General features: G+C 43.2%; 1 long non-coding RNA gene across 1 annotated transcript; it reads right to left on the minus strand.

Moving 5' to 3' along the window:
• Positions 1-294: 294 nt before the first annotated feature.
• LOC141370940 (uncharacterized) lies at positions 295-20,668 on the minus strand. Its single transcript, XR_012375442.1, has 3 exons — positions 20,388-20,668; positions 5,374-5,441; positions 295-430 (listed from the first exon to the last, which is right to left on the minus strand). It is a non-coding gene; the product is annotated as an uncharacterized lncRNA (long non-coding RNA).
• Between the last annotated feature and the right edge of the window lie 31 nt (positions 20,669-20,699).

A 20,699-nucleotide genomic window follows, 5' to 3' on the forward strand; every position in this document is an offset into this window, starting at 1 on the left:
CTAACATGGTCTGCTGTGTGCCAGCCACTGTTTAAGGGCTTTACACACATTCACTTTTACGAGATGGGCACCATCTAGGGGTGATGGAATTGAAACTTGGAGAGATTAAGTGACGCTAGGAGTCCCACAGCTAAGACTTGAATCCAGACTGTGTAGCTTCAGAGTCTGTGCTCCGTAAGTGCCAACCCACTGCCACTTGAATAAAGACGGTCCCGTGCCCTAGGCTAGGCAGACTCCCGGGACTTTCCCCCAAAAGAATGTAAAGTGAAGAAACCAAGACATTGCTATCAGCTCTTTTATTTTTCACAGGGACAATCCTTCACCTGTTTCGATGATTGAGATTTCAATGGTTAGTCGACAGTTTGGATGACAGTCTCTGGGCTTGAAAAGAGGCTATTTTTATAGCACCCCACTTTGTACCAGTAGAGCTCTGGAAAAGGCAAAAGGCAATAATTAGAGACGCGCAAAGTCATAATTAGGTTTCTGGTGTTAAGCCACAGTAAAGAACTGTACTAGACTCAAAGTCATCTATCCAAAGAAAAGCATGCTCTGGCCCCCTGGCCAACAGGTGTCTGTCTGCCACTGCCCTCCTCTGGCCCTAGCCTCTGCCCATACCTTTGCCAAGAATATCCTTCGCCTTGTCCTGGGTTCTCCTGGAAAACTCAGACTTGCCTTTAAGATCTGCCTTGATAGACCTCTCCTGCCTTCCCAGCCCCTAAGGCTGGTGGGCTTTCTTTTACAAACTTTGCCCCACTTCAGCAGAGAGCACAATTTTGGACTCAGAAAAACCTGGATTCAAGAATTAACTGGAATCATCGGGAATCATCAGGCCCTGGGAGAGGATTTCTCTTCAGAAGCAAAGGCAGACCCTAAGTAGGCACCAAATCAAATATTAGCCTTCAGTGACTAAGCAAGGAGGGGAGGGGGGCTCCGGGACTCCTTGGTCCGAACACCTGCAGCTTCAGCTACAGGAAAACAGGTTCCAGCTTCTGGGTCCCCAGTGCCTTGCAAAGAGGCTTCTTCCAACACCCGTGTGGTGCTGTCCACTCTGTGCCCACTCTACTCCTTTCCAGAGCTGGGCAGGGGGTCGAATGCGGTCGCTCCATCAAGGAGCTCACAATAAAGTCTGGGACAGATGTGGAAGCAGTCACCTGGGTGACAATGACTTACTGGAAGCAATTACTTGGCCTCCCCATGCTTTGGAGTTCAAACCATGAGTCTGCCACCTACCGGTTACATGACCCTGGTCTTCGCCTTTGAGGCTCACTTTCCTCACCTATGAAAATGAACCATTCCTAAAACAAACAAACAAAACAACAACAACAACAGAAGTTAACCATTTCTGTCCTGAGCTTTGTGAACAGTATTTGAGATAAGGCACTTGGCATAGTGCCCGGCACATGGAAATGTTCCCTAAAGTAGCAGGTGTGGTTTCATCAGGGCTCCTCCAGGACAGACACCCTTCGTGTTGTAGGCGTTACAGGTTGGCACATCTATTCCGTGGATTTACCAGCAGATAGAAGAAAGCATTTTGAGGTAAGGGTGCTTTTTTCTACCTTGCTCAAAGGCACTGTATGGGCAAGCAGCAGCCTTGATGGTTATGACTGTAGAAAGATGGGCAAAGTGGCTCCTGGGCCGTCTGGAGAAGCTCCCTGGGGAAGGGGTGTCCCAGCTGAGAACTGGGACAGAGGAGAGTGCTCCAGACAGAGAGACCCACGCATGCACCGCGGGCGAGAAAGCTGGGACCTCCGGGAGCCAGGGAGTGCTGGGCTACCCAGATGGGGAAAACACATCAGCACCAGCTAAGAAAGGCCTTGGATGTCCCGCTTGGAAGTTCGGATCATCCTGTGTGGGACGCTGGGGTGAACGGATGGCTATGATGACCGTCAGGGGAGGCCGGGCTGTCCCCACAGCAGAGGGGTCATGATCTCTCACCATCTGCAGCCCCTTTCTGGCTGGCACAGCAGCACACCAGGTGGGGACCTCTGTTGTAGATGAAGAGGAATCACTGAAGCAGGCAGGGGAAGGGTCTCCAGTTGCAAACGCTACTGGGTGAAGGCACAAGGATAAGAACAGTGACACCAGCTGATGTCTCCTGAGCACTAATGATGGGCTGGGGGCCTTTCTCTGTGCCTGTGTATTTTCACTCATTTGATTCTTCCACCACCCCTGTGAAGGAGGTATTCCTCTTTATCCCCCTTTCACAGAAGAGGAAACTGAGGTACAAAAAGGTGTGGTGCCCAGGCTCACTGGGCTGGGAGAGACTGAGCCAGGACAGAACCCAGAGTGCTCAGACTCCCAAGCCCTAGTCCCTGTCATTGGAATCTATGGCCCCACCCCGTCAAACTCAGGAGTCCAAATAGGCTCTGTTAAAGAGCCTCCTTACGGAAGCCTCCAGAGAGTAGGCTTGAGTGGGAGAGAGGAGCAGGGAGCCCACGCACTCTGGGTGCCTGAGGTGAAGCTGGCGATCCGCCAACATGATTGGGCAGCTTCTCAGGCTGTGCCAGAGGAGCGAAGAGGGACTGCAGGGTAGGAGCCCCTGGGGAGTGGGGCAGCCCCTGGGGGCATCCAGCTGAGGGACAGTAAGGGAGAAGGGGAGGCAATGAGGGGAGATGAGAGTGGAAGCCCCTTTCTCGATCTCAGAGACCTGAGATTAGCTCCTCTGACCCAGAAGGGCTGCAGGAATCTGAGGGCCTCGGCTAACCATGCCCTTTCCTCTCCAAAAGATCCCCCTGCACCCTCTGGTGGGCAGAGGACAGAACAGGACCAGCTCCTCATCCCTGCTCTCCACTCCCGTGCACATCTCATAGGATTTTCACAACACTCAGGCAACAGGGAAGCAGGACTCAGCCTAATACCCCCTTACAGATGGGAAGGCTGAGTCCCACAGAGGGAATGTGGCTTCCAGCGTGGCCAAGAGCCAGGGCAGAGACAGGAGTGGGGGCCCTCCCATGAGCTGGAACCACATGAGGCAGGATCCTGGGTCCTCTATCCCAAGTTCGTTTCCAGCCTAGAGCCCCCCTCCTGGGTGATCCCCAGACTCATCAAACCCATTATGTTCAAAACCAGACATCTCACCTTTTGCTCAAACCAGCTTCTTCAGTACACTCAGTCGCAGGGACTGGCAACCGATTCAAGCAGATGCTCAAGCCCAACATTGCTGTCTCCTTAACGCCTCCCTCACCCTTTTCCCAGCAACACCTGTCACCATATCCTATAGATTCTGACTCCTGAATAGATGGCATCTACCCACATCTCCTTCCCTACAACACCTGTGTTGGTCCAAGCCATCAATTTCTCTATGGTTACTTCAACGACCATACTTCACTTACCTACTTATCTCGGACTCCCCATGGGAAACACAGTCTCCTCTCTGTATCCAGAGTGATCCTTCTTAAAGCAGCCTGATCTTATCATTCCCTTGTTTGAAATACTGTCCCCCGCCCGCCAGCCCACAAGACCTGGCCTAGTCTGATCCCCGCCCTCCAAAACAACTTTTCAGCTACATCTCCCATTGCTTCTCTACCCCCATCATGTTCCAGCCACACTGGATTTTACACACCATTCCCTGAATGCAATGGTGTGCCAAGTCTGGCTCTTACTGGCTCTTGAAAGCTGAATTTTGCCAGCCAGTTGTTGAACACAGTACAGTTATATTAAAAATTAATATTGAATTATTAAATTCTATAGACTTATCAAATAACGTATATTACAAGCAAAGTTAATAAATACCGACAACTCGTTACTTTCCAATTAGTTTACTAGATTTTACTATTGTCTATGCTCTTAAGGTTATTTATGTCTATTCTATCTGCCTGGTGGAAAGCCTGTAGAATGATGTGCTACTTCCTGCACATTTTTTCCAAATGGTACATTAGTAGCATGAAATCAGCCAGGGTGGGAATAATTACACCACAAATCAACAAACACTATAAATCAAATTGATTTATTGTTTTGTTGATTATCTAGATCAGGATTCAACAAACTACAAGCCACATCTGGCCCACCACCTGATTTTGTAAACAGTTTTATTGAACACAGCTACATTCATTCACTCACTTATTATTCTGTGGCTGTTTTTGCACAAGAGCAGAGTTGTGTGGTGCCTATCGGCCTATATGGCCCCCAAAGTCTAAGATGTCTACTCCTCTGTCCTTCATGGAAACAGTTTGTTACTCGTTAACAAAAACAAAAATATACAGACAATATTCACATCAGAACGATACACGAAGAGATAGCATTAAACATTTACCAGCACACCGCTGCCTAAAAGCTGGGCACATTCATACCTCCATTCTTTGCACATGATCTTCCCTTTACCCACAACGCCTTTTCTCTTTTGATCCACCTGGAGAGTTCCTACCCATTCTTTAATGTGTCCCTTTTCCATGCTCCTGTATCGGTTAGCAATGTGCTGTGTAACAAACCACCCCAAAACATAACGGCTTTAAAAGACTTATTCTCATCAGGTTATTGGTCATCTGGGTGGTTCCGCTGATCTGGGCTGGGCTTGCTTGATCTCAACTGTGTTCACTCACAGTCCATGGTCAGCTGGCATGGTGGCTGGGATCCGGCTAGTCCAGGATGGCCTCACCCAAGATGACTCAGCTGGGTTCTATATGGTGTCTCTTATCTTTAGCAGATGAGCCTGGGCTTGTTCTCATTGCCCAAGTGTGGGTTCAGGAGTGCAAGGGGAAATAGGCAAACTCTCTTGAGGCTTTCAAGAGACGCTCCATCACTTCTGCCACATTTTATTGGCCAAAGTAAGTCACAAGACCAGTCCAGAGTCAAGGGGCAGGGAAATACATGCTGCAGAGTTCCAATATCAAGGGGCATTATGGATAAGAGGGGGCTATTTTTACATTCAATCTATCACACTACCTTCTCCTTTTTCCTCAAGCAAAGGAGCTGCTCTTGATTCTATGTTCACACAGCACTGCTAAGAAGCAAAACAAAACCAAACCTGTCGTAAGCACTTTGTGAAGATAAGGAATCTACAGAGACATTGATTTATTTACCTTTGGTTACAAAAGGACAAGAGACATGGACTGAACTCTAAGTTTCTTCTAACAAAGTAAATGGCAGTTTGTGTATCTTTTGAAGTTACTCTTTAAAAGTTACTTTTAAAAGTGATACTTTTAAAGTATCAGCCAGGATTTGATCAGAGAAACAAAATTACCAGGAGTGGTTATATGCGCTAAAGATGTGTTGCAGGGATAAGACTCTACACAATTGTAAGAGCTGATTATGGAAGACTGTTGTCTTTTTATCTGGTGCTGGAGCCTAGCTGGACAGCAGGCAGGCAGTTGAGATGACTGCAAGGTGGGGGAAGTAAGAACCAACTGGCACTTATGAGGGTGAGCTAGACCTTACAAGATGAACCAGAACCCACATCAGTCCCTCTCTGCACGTAAGCCTCCAACTTTGATGATGCAGGTGACCTACAGGAGAAACAGGCACTCTGTCAGGAAGCCAAACATGCACCAGAACAGAAGTGACAGAAGTTGAAGGAAGATCTAGCATGAGCTGGAGGAGCTGCAGACCCACCTGCTGCCCCATGCCAACAAGGCGAGTCCCCAAATAAGGGTCGTTGTGAATGAGTTACAACTATGTCTGGTACCCCCAGACCAACATTCCTAGTGGAAAAAGGAAGGTTTTCCACTCAGATTGTATGTTTTCCATACAACTCCTGTTTCACTTCTACACTTTCCAAATCTTGCACAAAATGTCACTTGTGGCCCACACTAAGTCAGGACTATGCAGGGAAGAGAAGTCTGAGAAACACAGTTCCAGCTTCACTAAAATGACACTGTAAAAATTCACTGTAGTTTCAGATGTTAATTTGATTATTACCCATGGAGACCAATTAGCACTTGAGGCCTTTAGGGATCAAAGGCCACATTCCTAAGGCCCTCAGATTTGTGCTGTAGTCCTTTCTCCCATTCCAGAATTTTTTTGTGATATTAATGCTCAGTAGCTGGCAGAATCTCCCGTTGGTTTCCCGCTGCTCTACTGTGGGCTATTGTGGTAAAAAAAAAAAAAAAAAAGATGGGGGAGCAAGTAGAAACCCCTGGAATTGTCTTCCCAGTTATAAGTTATAAACCAAAAACAATACCAAAACTCTGGAGAAAGTGCAGAGGTTAATGCCACCATTAGGGATTTGAGAGAGGCATATCCTCTTACAACTTACCTGTTTGACAGTGGAAAAGCAAACTTAATGATGTGGCAATGCCAATCACAGCTACAATTCTAGATTTGATATTCTGATTGCAGAAAATCAATATAAATGCCAGCAACTGGCCTATGGCTGTTGAATTAGTAAATGCTTTCCTACATTCCCAGGAGTATGGGAAATTACACTGTTTCAATTTACATAGCAGGGATAACAGTATCTTGTTGTATCAGTATCTGTTGCAACAGCGTCTTACTGTCTTGACCCTGGCTGATGCCATTCTCCGGCAAACTGCGAGGTCCAAAAGGACTTTAACAGTCTTGAAAACACAGAGAACCACCATGCTGATATACTCAACCGATGCCATTATGCTAACTAGGTGCTGTGAGTAGGAAAGAGCCAACACCTTGGTGCCTTAGACATATGTGTGCCAGAGATGATCCCTGTGGAAGTTCAAGGACCTGACACATCAGGAGAACGTGTAAGGGTACAGAGATCTGGGGAATGTTGGATATCTCTTCTAAAGTGAGAGACAAGTTGCCAACCCTCACACCATATATCACGAAGAAAGAGGAGCAATGTCTGATATGCCTTTTGGATTTTGGAGCCCACATATATCTTATCTGGGGAAGCTGCTTTGACTCATTTACCAGGTAACCTGTACATCTCACAATGTTATGTTTGGATCTAAAAAAGGCTCTTCAAAAGCCCAGGCTGTAAGGCAAACTACCCTACCTTTATGGGCATTATACCTAGTAGGTCCAGGTGCCCAAGTTAGGTGTCAGCCAAAGATGCCAGGCAGAGCCTCTGGCAAGCCCCAATAGGAGCATCACAGCTAAGACCCTTGGAATTTGGGCCATGCTATCCTCTGCTAATGACTATTCTACATTCTAAAAAGCAGCCTCAGGCTTGCTACTGGGACTTAGTAAAGATTGAATGCCTGATTTATGGAACACCAAGTGATTATTGAACCCAAATATTCCACAGGTGTTATCTGACCCGAAGAATCACGAAACTGGATTTTCACAGTTGCATCCCATTGGAAATTGAAGTGGTATATGAGGTGTCTGGGTGGCTCAGTCAGTGAAGCGTCTGCTCAGTCGGTTAAGCATCCACCTTCGGCTCAGGTAGTGATCTCCAGATCCTGGGATCGAGCCCTGCATCAGACTCCCGGCTCAGCAGTGAGTCTGCTTCTCCTGCCTGCCACTCCCTCTGCTTGTGTTCTCTCTCTCTCTCTCTCAAATAAATAAATAATTTTAAAATCTTAAAAAAGAAAAAAGAAATTGAAGTGGTATATATGATACTGGGCCCAAGCAGATCCAGAAGGCACAAATCAACCGCATGAGCAGTGGTTCAGACTCCCATCTGCTCTTACTGCTTCACTTCCTTTCCCTCAGTTTACACTCAAAGGCTTCAAGGAGATTGAGGAGAAAGTACAAACCTGCTTTACGGGAGGCTCCGCACAGTAGGCCAGCCACAGCCAGAAGTGGACAGCTGCTGCATGATACCACCATTCACAGGTAGCCCTGAAAGGCAGTGGTGAAGGAAAATCCTCCCAATGGGCAGAACGTTGGGCAATGCAGATGTTATCCACTTTGCGTGAAAGGAAAAAGAAACTAAGGTGCAGATGTATATGAACTCATGAGCAATATTTGATGGGCTGGCCACTTGCAGAGACTTGGAAAGAACACAGAACTTGATCACATGATGGGTCTAAGAGACAGGTCTATGGATGGCTTCTTAAAATGCTCACAGAATGGGAAGATATTTGTGTCCCATGTCAATTCCTATTAGAAGGCAATCAGTGGGGGAGTCCTCACAAATTAGATAAGATGACCCGTCCTGTAGATTCAGTCAGCCTCTTTCCCCAACCAACTTGCTTTCCCAAAGGACCCTGTACAGAGTGTGAAGCCGCCAGATTTCTATACTTGACAGGAGATTTCTGTGCTCTTTGTCCCAGTTTTTGCAGGTTTTTTTTTTAATTTACTGTGGTAAAATATACATAACAAAATTTACCATTTAAACCATTTTTAAATGATTTAGAGGCATCAAGCGCACTCACAATGTTGTGTAACTATCACCACTATTCACCTGCGGAACTTTTTCATCTTCCTAAACTGAAACTCTCCCCATTTAACAACAACTCCTCATTCTCCCCTCCCCACAGCCCCTGATAACCACTACTCAAACTTCTGTCTCTGAATTTGCCTATTCCGGGTAACTCATTTAAGTGGAAGTGTACAGTATCTGTTCTTTTGTGTCTGGCTTGTTTCATTTAGCTCAATGTCTCCTGGGTTCATCCACGTTGTAGCAGGTGTCCACATTTCCTTCCTCTTTAAGGCTGAGTACCATTCCATCATATGTACATGTCACATTTTGTTCATCCCCCCAGCTGTCCGTGCACGTTTGTGTTGTTTCCACCTTTGGCTGTTGTGAATAATGCTGCTGTGGACATGGGTGTACAGGTATCTGCTCAAGTCCCTGCTCTCAATTCTTTTGGTACATACACAGAAGTAGAATTCTGGATTTTATCACACAGGTTTTTTTTAAAGATTTTATTTATTTGAGAGAGAGCACGAGAGGGAAGAGGGTCAGAGGGAGAAAAAGACCCCCCCGCTGAGCAAGGAGCCCGACGTGGGACTCGATCCCGGGACTCCAGGATCATGACCTGAGCCGAAGGCAGTGGCTTAACCAACTGAGCCACCCAGGCGCCCTATCACACAGTTTTTTAAAACATTCTCAAGTAGGGGCACCTGGGGGGCTCAGTCGTTAAGCGTCTGCCTTCGGCTCAGGTCGTGATCCCAGGGTTCTGGGATCGAGCCCCGCGTGGGGCTCCCTGCTCCATGGGAAGCCTGCTTCTCCCTCTCCCACTCCCCCAGCTTGTGTTCCCTCTCTCGCTGTGTCTCTCTCTCTCAAATAAATAAAATCTTTAAAAAAAATAAAACATTCTCAAGCAAACCAGTCTTGGTTTAATAAAGTGAACCATTTTACCCCATCATGGTTTCTTCATCTTCAAGAATTTTTGATACTAGCACCTCTCTGTGAAGAAAGCATTATGTGTGTGACAATATCAAGTTTTTGCTTGTTGGGTTTTGGTTGTTTTCTGTTTGGTTTATTTTTTTTTAAAGATTTTATTTATTTATTTGTCAGAGAGAGAGCGCAAGCAGGGAGAGCAGCAGAGGGAGAGGGAGAAGCAGGCTCCCTGCTGAGCAGAGAGCCTGACTGGGGCTCCATACCAGGACCCTGGGATCATGACCTGAGCTGAAGGCAGATGCTCAACTGACTGAGCCACCCAGGAGCCCCAAGAATCTGTTGTTTTTTAGTTTATTAACAAACAAACAGCTTTTCAGCATCATGTGACATCACCAATACATCAACTTATTGCTCTGAGAGTAGAACCTCTTTACTTCTTCATTTGGTATCACGCGCTACCATTTCACTCACTCTAATTTCACCTGCCAGCATTATTGGGTTTTCTCGTCTAGACAGCAAGTTCTGCCACCAAATAACTTGCTCTTTGAACCTTTTTACCGAATGTGATCTTTAGAATAAAAGCCTTAATCGGTTTGCTTTGAGATACCAATTGAAAACAATCAGCTCATCTACTTGTCAAATGGCTGTAATTTGTAGTTAAGTTCTTTTCAATATTGCTGAAGCCATTGTTGCCTTTGTAAATTGTAATTCTTTACTACTAACCCTACCAGATTTGTCCTTGGTCCTGAGCCCCCCCTCTTTCATTTCATACCTCATAATGAAAAAATCACCACATTGGACCATTAGACACACTTGTAAAACACAAATGCGAATAAGACATACAATAGAAGGGCATAATAAATAACTAAACAAGAAACTTGCAAAAATATGACAGCAAGCTAACATTCACTTCTAACTGGCATAATTCATGTTTTATAGTGTTTACATCAACAGCAAAACAGCAGGGAAGCAGCTGAGTCACAACGTGTAAAAATTATTTACTTGGAAGGAAAATTTCCTCTGATTTTCCATCATACCAGGAAGTTTGTCTGCTCCCATCAGACAGTCATCAGTGCATAAGGGGAGTTTGGGGAAGGTCATTCAGAGGGGCCAGGCTGATGTCATCAGTCTTCACCTCCTCCTGTCCCGGCAACACGTATTCACAAATGATCACCCGACTTCCTGAGCTCACCTTGAAAACTGAGGAAAGACTCATGGATGAACACAGTTCCACTGTGCAGTGCCAGATGGGGCTGAACGACCTCTAGTGGTTTCTGAGGCTGCTTGGTTACTGACCATCGCTGAAAGCCTGGGCATCACAGGGCACATGAAGTTAAAAAATAATGCTGCCTTTTTCTTTTCTTTTCTTTTTTATCACAATACAGAACCCCTGGCCTGGAAGCATCTCGAGGCCAATTCTGTGGTTCTGCAGAACGCTGGTTGAAAACTCTGCCCTAGAATACTGATCCTATTTGCTTCTCGTATCCACACTCTGGCCCATAAGAAGGGGGAAAATGGAGGTTCGCATGCCCAACACTTTAAATCCAAGACTGGAAGGTTCTCACATTGTCTCTGTCCTCTTTAGCCACACCTAAATGCAAAGTTTACTGGGAAATGTGATATCTAATTAGGAGGCCATGTACCTAGGAAGATGAGGAGAATGGAGTTGGGGTACAACTAGCAGTCCTTCCACAAACTCTTTCCTTGTCTGCTGTTGGCAACAGACACTGAGCTCCTGGAGGGCAGCGGCATGTCTCTTATTACTGGGAACCCAGCACCCAGTGCCACTATGCACTTGGCTGTGTCCAAGCACTCAGCAAGCAGCTGTAGTCAAAGGAGTGACCTTGAGCTTCCAGAAGAGCTGCACTGGGCAGAATGAATTCGGGGCATGGGAACAGTTTTGCAGTGAATTTCAGCAGAAAGACAGGATAGCATGGTGGTTAAGGGGAAAGACTTTGGAGTTAGTACTGACTTTAAGTTCTTACTCATTGGGAACTCACTTATACTCTCTGAGCCATAGCACCTTCCTCTGTAAAATGTAATAATATCCATCATGTGGGATTATTGTGAAGATTAAATTTAAAGTACATGAAGTAGGTCCTCAATAAATAATGTCTGCTAGTTTTATGTTAGTAATAATGTTTGGAGTTAGTTAGACAGTTAAGTAGTCAGGGCCAGGGTCTCCAACAAGAAAATATGGAGTCAGGTCAGCTAAAATAAAAATAGCACTATCATCCTGATTTATAGCTTAGACAGGACCTCACTAACATTCTGCTTTGCAGCCTTTGCAGAAATGACTTCTGCAAAATATCCTAAAATAAGACAATTGACCACAAAGCATTTGTCAATATCATGGGCAAGGGGCAGTTAAGACATAAGCCCCCAGGAGTCAGCAAAAAAAGGACCATCAGCACAGAGACATTAACCTAATAGGTAGTCAGATACATGACCAAAGCCCTGATTTGGTACGACTCAGCACACCCTGATTGCTTAAGATAGTTCCACAAAAGAGCTCATAAAAACCCCTAAACTTAGAAACTCTGGGGGCAACCTTCTCAGGCCGTCCCTCTCCAGGAGCTTTATACTATTGCTCAATAAACTTTGCTTTGCTGCCCACCACTCTTCGTCTGGTCTACCTCTTCACTCTTCAAAGCGGTGTGACCAAGAACCACGGGGCACCATAGGCAGAGAAATCCTGCAACAATAATCCAAGAGGGAGGTTTCCACCATTGTTAATGATGGAGAGAGTAATAATAACAATTAACACTTACTGTGCTTTATGTAACTGCACTTTTTCGATCCTATGAGATAGGTGTTACTATCTCTATTTTACAGAAGAAGCTGAGGCATAGGAATATTAAGCAACTAGCCCAAGGTCACATACCTACTTACGCTGAGCTAGGCAGTTTGAACCCAGAACTAACTGGTATCTAGGAAGGATTTCCGACTGGACCACGTGCCCTTTAAAGTTCTTTCCACCAAAAGGCTAAAGCAACTGCTGGGGCATATGATGTCACCCTGGACTTCTTTGTCCAGCTTTGCCAATCGGGGTCACCTTAGGCCAACCCATATCCCCCCAACACTTTTTTTTAATTTAATTTTTTTCATCATGCTAAGTGTACTCTTTAATCCCCATCACCTATTTCACCCATCCCCCACCCACCTCCCCTTCGGTAACCATCAGTTTGTTCTCTATAGTTAAGAGTCTGTTTCTTGGGCGCCTGGGTGGCTCAGTCAGTTAAGCGGGTCATGATCCTGGAGTCCTGGGACTGAGTCCCGCATCTTGGGGGGGGGGTCCCTGCTCAGCAGGGAGTCTGCTTCTCCCTCTGACCCTCCCCCCCTCATGTGCGCTCTCTCTCTCTCCAATAAATAAATAAAATCTTTAAAAAAAAGAGTCTGTTTCTTGGTTTGTCTCTCTCTCTCTCTTTTTTTTCCTTTGCTCATTTGTTTTCTTTCTTAAATTCCACATATGAGTGAGATCGTATGGTATTTGTCTTTCTCTGATGGACTTATTTCACTTGGCATTGTACTTTCTAGCTCTATCCATGTTGTTGCAAATGGCAAGATTTCATTCTTTTTTATGAATGAACAATATTCTATTATTATATATACCATATAATATTCCATTATATATATATACCATATAATATTCCATTTTATATATACCACATATTCTTTATCCATTCGTCTATGAGTGGACACTTGGGCTGCTTCCACAGTTTGGCTATTGTAAATATTGTAAATAATGGTGCAATAAACAATGTGACATATATCCCTTTGAATTAGTGTTTTTGTATTTTGTGAGTAAATATCCAGTCATGCGGTTACTGGGTCTTAGGCTAGTTCTATTTTTAATTTCTTGAGGAACCTCCATACTGTTTTCCACAGTGGCTGCCCCAGTTTGCATTCCCACCAACAGTGCGAGAGGGTTCTGTTTTCTTCACATCCTTACCAACACCGGTTATTTTTTATGTTTTTTATTTTAGCCATTCTGACTGGTGTAAGGTTTTGATTTGCATTTCCCTGATGATGAGTGATGTTGAGCATCATTTCATCTGTCTGTTTGGCCATCTGTATGTCTTCTTTGGAGAAATGTCTGTTTGTGTCTTCTGCCCATTTTTTAATTGGATTATTTGTTTTTTGGGTGTTGAGTTTTAACAGTTCTTTATATATTATGGATACTAACCCTTTATCAGATGTAATTTGCAAACATCTTCTCCTCTTCAGTGGGTTGCTTTTTAGTTTTGTTGTTTGTTTCCTTTGCTACGCAGAAATTTTTATTCTGATGTAGTCCCAATAGTTTATTTTTACTTTTATTTATTTTCCTTGCCTCAGGAGACATATCAAGAAAAATATTGCTATGGCCGATGTCAGAGAAATTACTGACTGTGCTCTCTTCAAGGATTTTATGGTTTCAGGTCTCACATTTAGATCTTTAATTCATTTTGAGTTAATTTTTGTGTATGGTGAAAGAAAGTGGTCCGGTCTCATTCTTTTGCATGTTGTCGTCCACTTTTCCCAACACCATTCATTGAAAAGACTGGCTTTTTCCCATTGTATATTCATTCCTCCTTGGTCAAGGATTAATTGACCATATAATTGTGAGTTTATTTCTGGGTTTTCTATTCTATTCTATTCTATTTATCTATATCCATTTTTATGCCAGTACCATATTTTTAATAGTTTTAATTACTACTGCTTTGTAATATAACTTGAAATGTGGAGTGTGATACCTTCAGTTTTGTTTTTCTTTCTCAAGACTCCTTTGGCTATTTGGGGTCTTTTGTGGTTCCACACAAATTTTAGGATTATTTGTTCTAGTTCTGTGAAAAATACTGTTGACATTTTGATAGGGATTGCATTAAATCTGTAGATTGCTGTGGGTAGTATAGACATTTTAACAATATGTATTCTTCTAACCCATGAGCATGGAATGTCTTTCCATTTCTTTGAATCATCTTGAATTTCTTTCATCAGCATTTTATAGTTTTCAGAGTACAGGTCTTTCACCTCTTTGGTTAAGCTTATGTCTAGATATTTTATTGTTTTCAGTGCAATTGTAAATGGGATTGTTTTCTTTTTTTAAAAAAGATTTTATTTATTTATTCATGAGAGACAGAGAGAGAGAGAGAGAGAGGCAGAGGGAGAAGCAGTCTCCCAAGGAGCAGGGAGCCCAATGCGGGACTCGATCCCAGGACCCTGGGATCATGACCTGAGCCGAAGGCAGACGCTTAACCATCTGAGCCACCCAGGCGCCTGGGATTGTTTTCTTGATTTTACTTTCTGCTTCTTCATTATCAGTGTATAGGAATGCAACAGATTTCTGTACATTGATTTTGTAACCTGTGACTTTACTGAACTCATTTATCCATTCTAGTAATTTTTTGGTGGAGTCTTTAGGGTTTTCTATATGTGGTATCATGTCATCTGCAAATAGTGAGAGTATTACTTCTTCCTTTACCAACTTGGATACCTTTTATTTCTTTTTGTTGTCTGATTGCTGTGGCTAGGACTTGTAGTACTATGTTGAATAAAAATGGTGAGAATGGGCATCCTTGTCTTGTTCCAGACCTTAGAGGAAAAGTTCTCAGTTTTTCACCATTGAGTATGATGTTGGCTGTGGGTTTTTCATATAAGGCCTTTATTATGTTGAAGTATGTTCCCTCTAGACCTACTTTGCAGAAAGTTCTTATCATAAGTGGACGTTGTGCTTGTCAAATGCTTTTTCTGCATCTATTGAAATGATCATATGGTTTTTAATCCTTTCTCTTATTGATGTGACATGTCACATTGATTGTTTTGCAAATATTGAATTGAATCACCCTTACATCCTGGGAATAAATCCCACTTGATTGTTGTGTATAGTTTTTTAAATATATTGTTGGATTTGGTTTACTAATATTGTGTTGAGGATATTTGCATCTGTACTCATCAGAGATATTGGCCTGTGGTGTTTTTTTTTTTTTTTTTTTTTGGTGATGTCTTTATCTGCTTTTGGTATCAGAGTGATACCTGATAGAGTGAATTTGGAAAATTTCCTTCCTTTTTTACTTTTTGGAATAATTTCAGAAGAATAGGTATTAACTCTTCTTTAAATGTTTGGTAGAATTCGCTATGAAGCCATCTGGTCTTGGACTTTTGTTTGGTAGGAGTTTTTTGATTACTGATTCAATTTCATTGCTGGTAATCGCTCTGTTCCAATTTTCTATTTCTTCCTGATTCAGTTTTGGGAGGTTGTATGTTTCTAGGAGTTTATCCATTTCTTCTCAGTTGTCCCATTTGTTGGCATATAGGTTTTCATAATACTCAGTTATAATTGTATTTCTGTAGTGTTGGTTGCTATTTCTCCTCTTCCATTAGTGATTTTGTTTATTTGGGTCCTCTCTCTCTCTTTAATGAGTCTGGCTAGAGGTTTATCAATTTTGTTGATCTTTTCAAAAAACCAGTTTCTGGTTTCATTGATCTGTTCTATTGTTTTGGTTTTCTTAGTTTCAATATCATTTATTATTTCCTTCCTTTTGCTGGGTTTGGGTTTTGTCTGTTCTTCTTTTTCTAGCTCCTTTAGATACAAGGTTGGGTTGTTTATTTGAGATTTTTCTTGCTTCTTGAAGTAGGCCTGTGGTGCTATAAACTTCCCTCTTACAACCACTTTTGCCACATCCTAAAGATTTGGACCATTGTGTTTTCATTTTCATTTGTTTCCATGTAATGTTATTAAGTTTCTTTTTTTTCTTTTTTCTTTCTTTTATTTATTTATTTATTTTTATTTTTTCATTTTTTTAGTAATCTCTACACCCAAAGTGTGGCTTGAAACTCATGACTCCAAGATCAAGAGTCCCATACTCTTCCAACTGAACCAATCAGGCACGCTTCCATGTAATTTTTTATTTCCTTTTTGATTTCTTGGTTGATACACTCATTGTTTAGTAGCATGTTATTTTACCTCCATGTATTTGTAATTTTTCCAGATTTTTTTCTTATCATTGATTTCTAGTTTCACAGTGTTGTGGTCAGCAAAGATGCATGATATGACTTCAACTTTTTGGATTTGTTGAGACTTGTCTTGTGGCCTAATATGTGATCTATTCTGGAAAATGTTCCGTGTGCACTTGAAAAGAATGTGTATTCTGCTGTTTTAGGAAGAAATGTTCTGAATGGGGCTATTAAGTCCATCTGGTCCAGCGTGTCATTCAAAGCCACTCTTTCCTTGTTGATTTTCTGTTTGAATGATCTGCCCATCGATATAAGTGTGGTGTTATGGTCCCCTACCATTATTGTATTACTATCTATTATTTCCTTTATGTTTGTTATTAACTGTTTTATGTATTTAGGTGCTCCCATGTTGGGCGCACAAACATTTGCAATTGTTATATCCTCTTGTTGGATTGTCCCTTTTTTTTTTTAAAGATTTTATTTATTATTTTAAAGATTTATTTATTTATTTATTTGAGAGAGAGAGAATGAGAGATAGAGAGCACGAGAGGGAAGAGGGTCAGAGGGAGAAGAAGACTCCCTGCTGAGCAGGGAGCCCCATGCGGGACTCGATCCTGGGACTCCAGGATCATGACCTGAGCGGAAGGCAGTCACCTAACCCACTGAGCCACCCAGCCGCCCAAAAGATTTTATTTATTTATTTGACAGAGAGAGAGAGAGAGAGAGAGAGAGCACAAGTAGGCAGAGAGGCAGGCAGAGGGAGAGGGAGAAGCAGGCTCTCCACTGAGCAGGGAGCCCAACATGGGGCTCAATCCCAGGACCCTGGGATCATGACCCGAGCTGAAGGTAGTTGCTTAACCAACTGAGCCACCCAGGCGCCCCATGGATTGTCCCTTTTAATATAATGTCCTTCTTTGTCTCTTGTCAGTCTTTATTTTAAAGTCATTTTGTCCAATATAAGTATTGCTACCCCAGTTTTCTGTTGATATCCATTTACATGATAAATGTTTCTCCACCCCCTCACTTTCGTTCTTTTATTTTTTAAAGATTTTCTTTTATTTTAATTAAAAAAAAATCCTACAGCCAACATCATTCTTTAAAAAAAAAAAAGATTCATTTATTTTGGAGAGAGAGAGAGTGCGCGTGCAAGCTCCCATGTGGGGTGGAGGGGCAGAAGGAGAGGAGTAAGAGAATCCCAAGCAGACACCAGGCTGAGCATGGAGCCTGACGCAGGGCTTGATTCCACGACCCGGAGACCAGGACCTAATCTGAAACCAAGAGTCAGATGCTTAACTGACTGCGCCACGCAAGTGCCTTTTTTTTTTTTTTTTAAGATTTTATTTATTTATTTGAGAGAGAGAGAGAGCACATCAGAGGGGGGAGTGTCAGAAGGAGAAGCAGACTCCCCGCTGAGCAGAGAGCCCGATGCAGGACTCGATCCCGGGACTCCAGGATCATGACCTGAGCCGAAGGCAGTCGCTTAACCAACTGAGCCACCCAGGCACCCTGCAAGTGCCTTTTTTAATTTTTTTTTTTAAGTAGGTTCCAGGGCCAACATGGGGCCCAGTGCAGGGCTTGAACTCAAAACCTGAGCTGAGATCAAGAGTCAGATGTTTAAACAACTGAGCCACCCAGGCACCCCTAAAGATTTTATTTTTAAGTGAGGCTCAAACTCACAACTCCAAGATCAAGGGTCTCATGCTCTTCTGACTGAGCCAGCCAGGCACTCCTCCATCCCCTTGCTTTCAATCTGCAAGTGTCTTTCGTTCTGAAATGAGTCTCTCGTAGGCAGCACATAGATGGGTCTTGTTTTTTATCCACTCTGTCACCCTATGTCTTTTGATTGGAGTGTTTAATCCACTTATATTCAAAGTAATTATTGATAGACCCATATTTATTGCTATTTTGTTACTTGTTTTATGGTTGTTTCTATAGATTTTCTCTGATCCTTTCTTCTCTTGCTCTCTTTCATGGTTTGTTGGCTTTCTTTAATGATATCCTTGGATTCCTTTCTCTGTATTCTTTGCATATCTATTACTGGGTTTTGATTTGTGGTTATCATTCAACATATAACATCTTCTGTATATAGCAGTCCATATTAAGTTGATGGTCACTTAAGTTTGAACCCATCCTTTGCTCTTCTACCCACCACATTTTAGGTATATGGTGTCATATTTTACACCTTCCCCCTTTTTATTTACTGAATCCTTTGACTAATTTTTTAGAAATACTTATTTTTGCTGTTTGTGTTTTTACTTTTCTTGCTCACTTACGGTCTTTCCTTTCCACTCAAAAAGTCCCCTTTAATATTTCTTGTAGGGCTGGTTTAGCGATCGTGAATTCCTTTAGTTTTTGTTTGTCTGAGAAACTCTTTATCTCTCCTTCTATTCTGATTGATAGCCTTGCTGGATATTCTTGGCTGCAGATTTTTCCCTTTCAGCACTTTAAAGATATCATGCCACTTTCTTCTGTCCTGAAAAGTTTCTGTTGAAACATCCAAATAGCCTGATGAGGTTTCCCTCGTATGTAACTGTCTTTTTCTCTTGAGTCTTTTCCATTTTTTTCTTTATCACTACTTTTACCATTTTCATTACTTTGTGCCTTGGTATGGACCTCCTTGGTTGAATTGGGCGGGGAGGGGGTGGATCTCTATGATGCCTCCTGGATCTGGATAGCTGTTTCCTTCCCCAGATTAGGGAAATTGATAGCTATTATTCCTTCAAATAAACTTTCTACCCCCTTTTTTCTCTCTTCTTCTTATGAGATCCCTATAAAGGAAATTCTGGAGTCACTGAATTCTCTAAGGCTATTCTCAATTTGCATAATTTTCTTTCCTTGCCTTTGCTAAGCTTGGTAACTTTCCTTTACGCTGTCTTCTAGGCCATCAGTTCATTCCTCTGCTTCATCTAGCCTGCATTTATTCCATCAAGTGTATTTTAAATTTCATTTATTGTGTTCTTGATCTCTTATTGGTTCTTTTTTTTTTTTTAATCTTTGCGTTAAGGGTCTCACTGATGCTTTCCACTCTTTTCTCAAATCCAGTGTCTTTATGATCATTACCTTATTTTGTGTGTGTTTTATTTTTGTGTGGAGCCCAGCGTGGGGCTCAAACTCACAACCCTGAGATTGAAACCTGAGCCAAGATCAAGAGTCAGACACCTAACTGACTGAGCCACACAGGCACCCCTATGATCATTACTTTAAATTCTCTATCAGGCATATTATTTATATCCATTTCGCTTAGGTCTCTTGCTGTGGTTTGGTCCTGCTTTTTCATTCGGGACATATCTCTCCTCATTTTGTCTAGCTCTCTGTGTCTGTTTCTGTATGTTAGGAAAGTCAACCACTTCTCTTACTCTTACTTTTAACAGTAAGAGCCTTATGAAGAACACGTCCTGTAGTGCCCTGCAGTGCAGTGTCCCCTGGTCCCCAGGGCTTGGAAATTCAGGGAGTATCTCCTGTGTGTGTTGTGTGTGCTCTGCCATTGAGTCCTGGCCTCTTTTTTCCTTCAGTCTCATTGTCTGCAGAGGCTCTCTTTGCCTATTGTGGGCAGTGTTTAGTCCCCAGCAGGGGTGGGGCACATTTTAGCAAGGTGTACCCTGGTCTGCTTGCAAAATGAGACCTGCCCCTGCTGCCACCAGACCTGAGGTCCCACAAAATGCGCAGGTAGGGAGATGAGGTGTTGGTAGGGTTTGCACTGGTCTCCTGGAGGAGGGGGCATGCAGAAGTGGGATTGAGACCAGTGTGGCTGGGAAGGGCAGATCTGCCAAAGCATGAAAGGGTGGGGCTTGGTGTAAGCAAGTTAAGTAGTAAGTAGTGAGTGTTGGCCGCACTGGTTCCTGCTGGTTTCTGTTTTTCATGCTGAGGAGGGGGAGAGGGAAATGACACCTGCTAGTTTCTTTGTTCCTGGAGGGGTCTCCCCATGATTCCTGTCTCTCCTGGTCATGCTCTGAGATTAGCAAACTACTCTTCCTCCCATCTGCCCCGGGCATTTTTCAAACTTCTATATCTGCGGAGCTGTGCTGTCTCTAAGTACAAGGACTCCACTTCCTAATGCCCTCCAGGCTCTCCCAGAGCAGAGACTGCCGATTTTTAAAATTCCAGGCTCTAAGTCTGGCTGGTTGTAAGAACTCAGGAAATTTGGCCTCTCTTGCTTTCATAGGCAAATGCTTAGGGATTCATCCTCACCATTCATGGGCTCCCTAATGTGAGAGTCTCTTTTTCACCCTTCTCTACACCCCTGGCTCCCTTCCCACTGTGGACAGTTATGGTCTGTTCCGCTCCCAAACCATGTCTTCATCCTCCCTACCTTCTTTGATGTGGCGTCTTCTCTACTTTTAGTTATGAGTTTGTTCTACCAGTCTTCATATTGTTTTCTGGGTTATTTACACTGATGTGTAAATAACTAGTTGCATCTGTGGGATGAAGTGAGCTTAGGGTCCTCCTACTCTGCCATCTTCCCAGTTGACCCTTGGGAAATAATCCCTTCCCTTTTCTTGACTTCAGTTTCCTCCTTTTACAATGAAGAGGTTAGACATAATGATCCTTGATTCTGAACTACACCCCAGAAGGAGGCATTTGGGAATTAGACCCGAGAAGGGGTCTGCTGGTGACATCATAA

This window comes from Callorhinus ursinus, unplaced genomic scaffold, assembly GCF_003265705.2.
Source record: "Callorhinus ursinus isolate GAN/ISIS: 27379988/994484 unplaced genomic scaffold, GSC_fseal_2.0 scaffold51, whole genome shotgun sequence".
NCBI classification, from domain to species: Eukaryota; Metazoa; Chordata; class Mammalia; order Carnivora; family Otariidae; genus Callorhinus; species Callorhinus ursinus.